This window comes from Delphinus delphis, chromosome 7 (genome assembly GCF_949987515.2).
Source record: "Delphinus delphis chromosome 7, mDelDel1.2, whole genome shotgun sequence".
In the NCBI taxonomy this organism is placed as follows: Eukaryota; Metazoa; Chordata; class Mammalia; order Artiodactyla; family Delphinidae; genus Delphinus; species Delphinus delphis.
In genome coordinates, this window is record NC_082689.1 from 44117975 (window position 1) to 44126097 (window position 8123).

Below are 8123 nucleotides of genomic sequence, written 5' to 3' on the forward strand. Positions count from 1 at the left end.
GTTATTTTAAGTAATTAATTTTTTTTTTTTTTTTTTTTTGCGATACGCGGGCCTCTCACTGTTGTGGCCTCTCCCGTTGCGGAGCACAGGCTCCGGACGCGCAGGCTCGGCGGCCATGGCTCACGGGCCCAGCCGCTCCGCGGCATGTGGGATCTTCCTGGACCGGGGCAGGAAGCCGTGTCCTCTGCATCGGCAGGCAGACTCCCAACCACTGAGCCACCAGGGAAACCCAGTAATTAAGTTTTAGGGTAGTTCATGATACAAAAATAAATAATAACTTTAAAAAATATTTAGTAACATGAGGAAATGTTCACATGTTAACTTTTAAAATTACTGGTCAAATGGTTTATTTATCCATAGCAAAACAATTTAAAAACTCAGCCTGTTAATAACAAAAATATTGTTTAAAAACAGACTGTGTACTCACTATTTGTTATTCGAACTAATAATTTCCTACAACATTTCCATTCATTGAAAATATTTTCAAGACTGTTATAAGCCTGCCTTGTAATATCATACAATTTTAAGTATAATTATCATTAGCTAAAGAAATGACACCAAACATTGACGATATTACAATCTGCCTCCTAAAATATAGTAGAAAAGTTTACAAAGATTAGATTCTTCCAAGTCTTCAGAATTTATAGTTAATTTTTAAAAGCATAAGACTATAATGTACATGTATGATTCCAATTTTTAAAATATATATGGTTGAAAAAGAATAGAAAACAGGAAGACATCAACAGTGTTTCTCTTTGGATGGTGGGATTATAGGTAATTTAAATTTTTCTTTACGCTCTGTTTCCCAATTTTTTTCAAATGCATATATTATTTTTTATCATCAGAAATATCTTTTACAAAAAAGTCAAACTAATAACTCAATATAATACATTTTACTGCTTCAAACCAAGATTTAATGCTAATAAGAGACTCAACCATTTTGCAAAGAGACAGAATAGCACTGGACCCATAACAAGATCTAGGCGATAGCACTCAATTAGCAAGTAAAAAGTCAATAAAACTATAGTATATCTAATTCTTTTTTTTTTAAAAGAAGAAGGCTTCATGCTGAGTCAGATGAGAGTTAAATTAATGCAGGATTCAGAAGCAAGAACAAGTTTCTGAGGGGATATGATAGATGTGCTCCATAGCACTGGTTCCTAAAGGTCAGTGTTTACAAATAAATTAGAATATTAAAAAGCTGAGCAACTCCTGTATCTCTCATAAACTCAATATTTATCATCTGTGATCTACCTAAACATGCTTGAACCTTACATTCTAGCCCATATCAACTTTGGGGGCCATGTTTTTCTATATACAGTATAAAGTATGCTTTTTATTAAAGCTATATGTACGGGAAGAAGGGAAAAGTTTTTTCAGATTTTAGGATTTGGTAAGCAAAATTATTTTTTGTCAAGCCATTTCTCATTTCTCTGAGTGCAGACAGGTCATTCATCCAAGATCCTGACAAGGTTCTTTTAAAAAATGACACCTTAAAAAAAAAAAAAAAATGACACCTTGTTATTACAAAATACCAAACTTAAAAGGCTCCACTAAACAAAATGACTTCATACTCAAAATCAACACATAAAATCTTTTTCTCATAGAGTTTTCTTTGAACTTCACTGGGCTCAAGGAGAGAAATTTATCATGTACAGCAAACGTGTCATTTTGAGCTCAGAAAAGTCAGAAAAACCAACAGATTCTACCCAGAGTTCTTCACATAACTTTTGTCTAAAAAAAGGTAGAGGAATTTAATTGGCTATGTGACCACAGGAGTTTTTCTTTGCTTCTTTGAGACTCTGCTTCCTCATCTCTAAACTGAGGGTAATAATGCCTGCCCCAAATTCCTCTGAATAGTGATAAAGGAAAAACATAAAGCACCACAGAAATGCAGCAGCTATTCTGCTACTATTATTACTAAACTGATAATGAGGTAAGAGGAAGGATGAAAACACTGTGAAAAGGAAGGAAAAGATGACATTTGAGTAGATTATTTTGGGTAATTCACACTCCCTGGTTCTGAACAGTTCTTCCAGTCCCCTCCACAAAAGTCCACCCACAAGAAACACATCAGATACCCCAATCTCAAAACTTCCTTAAAGGTGGAAACCATATACTCCAAAACAATCCTAAAAAATGTAGATCCTTGTGGAATTACATTTCAGTATGAATGCATATCCCATTCCACTGGAATGGATGATGTATCTGTCAGTCTCTCTCACAAGCCCGTGAATTCACGGAGGGTAGACACTTTGCCTCACTCGAAGCCCGAACTTTAATAAGTAGTTTCTAATTCGAGGTTGGTCCGAAATACCTAACTCTTGCTCATTTTAATGGATCAAACAATCTTAACTGACATTTTTCTGAGCCACTAAATTTTATTTATCTCAATCGTCATTAAAGAATTTGAGAGGGATCACAGTTTGTCACGACAATGCATAAGGCTTGTTTTGAGCCAAAGGCAATTAGCTCTCTGCCCTCCACCTTTTTTGTCCAAAAGCAGGGCATAAATTCCCCTTTGTAAATGTTGTCTCCGTCTCCTATACCAAGAAGAGAACCACTCTGGAGACAATTCTTATCTGCAAAACAAACAACCCTTATTTATCATACATTTCCTAGCCACCCTCTCAGAACTCACTGTCATGCCAGAAGCCCAACCGCCTTTCCTCAGTCTAGCCCCTTTCCACACTGTATCACCCTTTGTTAAGATGATACAGAAGTCCGCAATTCTAACCATTTCCTTGAATCACGTTTCTTTGTGAACTCCCATGCGTACATAGGTAATTAATTTTTTTCTCCTGTTAATCTATTATCAGTTTGATCTTCAGGCCCAGCCAATGACCCTAAGAGAGGAGAGGAAGATGATTTTTTTCCTTCCCTACATATTCAAGATTAGTTAATCTTTACGTTATGTAGTGGAACCACCTCAAATATTTTAGAACAAGTAGGAGGCATAAATATTAAAAGTGTTAAGTGCTATGCACCAAATTAAATTCCAGGCAGTAGTACACGTAATTTTGAACGCTTAAAAGAACCATTATTCTTATAATGGAGACATGGAAAAACATGGTATCCAAACCCACTTGGACTCTGGGTCAAAGGACCAAGAATTTTGAAAGTTTTGCTATTTAAATTTTGGTAATTTTTTCATGATATATATACCAGACTCCTAAGGAGTCATTATAGAGTTCCTACTCTCTGTAGCTGATGGTATAATATTTCAGGGTGGGGAGTGGAGGTAAGGTGGGGCAGAGGTACATTTAATTTAAACAAAAAAGAGAGATATATGTATACACATTGCTGATTCACTTTGCTGTACAGTAGAAACTAACACAACATTGTAAAGCAACTATACTCCAATAAAAATTTTAAAAAATTAAAAAATAAAAAAAGTAAATAAGAAACCACCCCCCAATATTTTTTTTAAAAAGCCTTTCTACCTATTGGATATAATTTCTCACTAATCCAAGGAAACTTCCTCCCCCCTCAAGCTATTATCCTTACCGCACACCCCCATGCTCATTTTCTCCCTCTGGCCTTCCCTTAGGTTGAAAAATACCACCTGCCCCATATCTCCACCCAGCACCCTTTCCCCTCTTCCCTGCGTAAACCAAATCTGTGCCATTTTCAAGGCTAGGGGAATCCCCGTCTCCTTCAGGCAGACTTCCTGGAATTCCTCAAACCTTTATCCAGAATTCTTCTTGAACTCCTGTCCAGCCTATTTAATTTATAAATGCTGCCTCCCCAAATGAGATTAAAGATTCCTCAAGGGCAGTAGCCATTTCTCCTTCTGCTATTTTGCACAGAACAGTTCTCCACATAGAGGCACTTAATGAATGCTAATTAAAGTCCGGCTATTTATCAAATATCCATGTGCTTCAAAGTGTGTTAGATGCTGGGGATAAAACAGTGAACTACACGTAGTTCTACCTCTTTCAGGCACTTACAACAAGCAAAAGCCACAAAGTCCCAGTAGTATTAGGGCCAGTGTTTCGTTTAGCCAGTGTAATGTTCCAACTGCTCTGAATTAGAATAGTTCTAAGCTGGGCATTCACTCTCCAGTTCACAGGACTCTGTACACTCTCTTGTGTCTGGCACCCATACAGCTTCACTAATTTATGTTATCTTCAGCCCCTTGTGAAACATCCTTTATTTCACAACTCTTAATTTATAAGGAATAAATTAATTCTTAAAGTACAGACTCTTCCTATATCAGATACTGACTAGTTATTTATTACTCCCCAAACTTTCAACATTAGAATGCCATTCTATTCATATCACTCTTACTATGGAAAACAGGCTCCAGTTAAAAAAAAAAAAAATTCCAAATCCAAGGCAGATGGTATATTAATTAGAGAAAGAAAACAGAACTGCTCAGCAACTGTTTTGCTTTCTTAAAAGCAAATGATCTTTAAGCTGGAAAGGACAGAAGAAACCTCTTTAGGAGAGAACCAAGGTACAAGCAGAAGAAGTCACTTTAAAAGAATTCACGTCTTCAAAATCTGGTGAATTATATTCCAGGGAGAATTGGCAGATGTAAGCACAGAAATATTCTGACAGCCTCAGAAAAACATGGAGAAGGAGGGAAGTCTCAAGAGGCTAGAGACTCAAATACACTTTTCCCCACTAATTTTTTAAAAATTCAAAACTGAAGGAAAAAAATAGAATTCCTAGGCATTACAAACCAGTTAATTTGATACCAATCTGGCAAAATTCAAGATTTAATCAGAAAACGGGGAATATTTAGGGGGAAAAATACTGGGGATTTCAAGGAACTAGGAGTTTATTAAGAATCAGTAATTTTTAAACTAACATCATTTACTTTTGTGGTAGACCAGAGAATATTCAAGATCTTTAATTTAAGCAAAGCATTTGGTTAAAATTATTCCCATAATGTCCTTATGAAGAAGACTGACCTATGGGCTAGAACAGTTTAATCTGAAGGACAGTGCTAGCTGAGTTCAGCTGATTAATTTGTCTCAGCAATATCTACTGAGGGCCAAACAGATTCCCAACCAGTACTGTACTTGGCACTTTCAGTACATTACTTTGAACTCTAACAATTACCTGAAAGGCAGATGTTCCTAACCTCATTGTATTGATATGGAAAAGAAGTTTCTCAAGGTCAGTAGCCAGGCTCTAAAAGTCCAGGACTTTCTATGTGCCACGGGCTTCTAGATGTGCCACCATGGCAAAAAGACCTGTCCCATGTATTACCAATGACTCGAATGTCTGGTGAACAAACGTACCACATGTGCAGGTGACACAAAATCAGAAGGCAGAGTTAACATGATGAATGCCACAATCAAGATTAAAACACATCTAACAAACTGGAAACTGGAGAGAGGCTTAAAGTAATACAAGACAAGAAAAAAAATGTTCATATTCAAGAAATTTTTAACTGCATAATTAAAGAATGAATAAAGCCTACCTTGACAGCAAAGTGTGTGTGGGGTCGTGGTGGTGAGTGTTTTAGTCAACTTTGGTGTATTTACCACAAAAGCCGATTAAAAATTAGATGATTTTCAATAGCTAGTGGGAAGCAGCCACGTAGCACAGGGAGATCAGCTCAGTGCTTTGTGACCACTTAGAGGGGTGGGATAGGGAGGGTGGGGGGGGAGGGAGACACAAGAGGGAGGGGATATGGAGATATATGTATACGTATAGCTGATTCACTTTGTTATAAAGCAGAAACTAACATAACACTGTAGAGCAATTATACTCCAATAAAGATGTTAAAATTAATTAAACCAAAAAAAAAGTAAGAACATCAAAAAGAAATTACATGATTTTGTTTGAAGATAGGAATTCATTGCACTCTGCATTGTTCAGACTAGATTGAATTAATGCATTCAATTTTGGGCTAAGGATCTTTAGCACAGAGAAAGGTCTTAGGTAAGGAAGGAAACATTAAAGTGAATATTATTTGGTGAAGATAACTAACATTTACTGACTTCCGGGCAATTATGCTAAGTATTATGAACATTATCTCATTTGATTCTCACAACAACCCTACAGGTAGATGGAGTATATCATTATTCCCATTCTACAGATGAGGAAGCCAAAGCTCAGGGATCTGAAAGGCTGTCAAGTAAAGGAGACGAAAGACTTACTCTGTACCACCTAGACTTTTCATTTCTTAACAGTTTTTTGGTCATAGACTCTTTCAGATGGATGAAAGTTTTAGATCTTCTCTGCTGAAAAATTCTACATATAATTTCACGAGTTGGAGGGCTATTGGCAAAAGTAGGATTAATGAGAAACAGGTCCAAGGAAGCAGTTGTCAGTTCAGTGTAACCAAGGCCTTGCTAACAATAACAGAAAGGAAGGATACCTCACAATGCAGTGAGCTCCCTGTCACTGAAAGTGCTCCCTCAAAGTGTGGCTGGTCTGTTGGGAGTGCAACAGAGGGAATGTTAAAATGGATTGGAGGTTGGTCTGTGATTTTAAAGTACCCTGTTGTTATAAGATTGTGGGCCTAGTAAGTAATTTTTGTTTGATGGCAAAACAAAGAAGTTAAAAACTGAAGTTACTGTTTTAACAGACCATTCTGCTGAATACATCAGGCAGAATACCTAAATGTTAATGTTATTTCCCATCTATATATATGGTACCTATATCAGGTACTTGAAAACAGCCTCATCCAAAAATCAAAGGTATATTCAACTGTTGATCTTGATGTGACTTATACTTTGTCATAATCAAAGTAGACTCCTTATTCCTCTGAATTCTTAACTAAAATGTTCCCTAAGATAAATACCATAAATACCAGATCCTAAAACGATGGGGTCTTTGATGAGAACTTTTACTAGTTTATAATTTTTGTTAACCTAATTCCATAAAGGATGGGGAGGGGGCAGACGGGAAACATAAGAGAAACAAACTCCGATTGTTCTGCTCTGCTTCTCAGATCCCTTCGCTAACAGCTGAAGGATCTTACCGTCAACTCTGCTTTATTTCCCATGTGCATCATAATTCACCTCGAGATTCAGGCTCCCACCGCTCAAAAAGGAGCTCACACTTTGCTCCTGACATGCCATTCAGAGCACAAGCTTGACAGCTTGGCATACAAATTAAGTGTTCATAGGCAAATCTTCTACCTGAAAATCTTTACTCTTCAGGCAGAAAGGATCGGGTGGAAGGTGAAACTGCCAACTCATAAAGCAAAACCTTGAATTTGAGGGCTCAGAACAAGGTGGAAGGAGCGGGGGCCAAGTTCTTTAATTAGGAGCCGGAGGCACGAGGCTCTAGCCGAGGCAGCTGGCCGAGAAAGGTCCGGCTTAATCAAAGCCTCCTGTAACTCACAGGTTTCTGCCACTGAAAATCAAAAAAGGCAAAACTGACGAGCAGAGACCTACGGACACACACAGGTCGCCCACCTCCCAGGTGTTCACTTACTCTACACGTCGGCGGGCAGCTGCGCGCCCCTCGGGCGTCTGGACGGCGGCGGGGACCGAGCAGGCATCCGGCGCTCCTGCAGCTCCGGGGCCGGCGCTGCCCCGCGGTGGGTCGGCGTCTGGGCGGGCGGCGAGCTGAGGCCCGGGCCAAAGCGGAGTGCGGTCCAGCTGCAAGGGCAGCGCCGCCGCCTTCTCACCAGCGGCCGACTCAGTCAAGTGGCAGCATTTGGAGGACGGGGTGTCCTTCGGTCGCGCTCCGGGCTCCTCCTCCCGCCGCCGCGCCCGCCGCGCGCTCCTGGCGGATTCGCGCCCCGCACCCGGGCGACCGGCCCCGCAGGTGGCGGCCGAGGGCGCTCGGCTCCAGGGCGCGCCCTCCGCGGGCCGCACTCGAGTAACGGGCGGCGGGCTCAGCCACGGTCACGTCCGCAAGCGCCGGTCCGGGGCAGGGGCGGAGCTGGCCCGTGAAGCTGCTGGGTCGGGCCACCGCCCTCACGGCCACCCTAAATACACTACCCAGACTGCGGTCATTCCCCAGCCCGGCAGGAATTAGACCCCCAAATTTCGAAGAAAACATAAGCGAGCAAGTCACTTCACTTCCCTGGCCCCTGACGGAGCTCCCTGGGCTGCTAACCGTCCTGGGCTCTGCCCAGGTGAGAGGAGGTGCTGGTGTCTGGGCGGGGGCCTGCCGTGGGGTGAACCGGTGCTCCCGGCCCCCGCGCGGAG

General features: G+C 40.6%; 1 protein-coding gene across 1 annotated transcript in view; it reads right to left on the bottom strand.

Annotated features, from left to right (window-relative positions):
- The window catches only part of C7H2orf88 (chromosome 7 C2orf88 homolog), a 29306-nt gene extending 21611 nt beyond the window's left edge, over positions 1 to 7695 (bottom strand). Inside the window, exon 1 of the mRNA XM_060015611.1 lies at positions 7402 to 7695. The gene's annotated coding sequence lies outside the window, so the exon portion shown is untranslated. The remainder of the gene's footprint in view (positions 1 to 7401) is intronic.
- Positions 7696 to 8123: the final 428 nt, after the last annotated feature.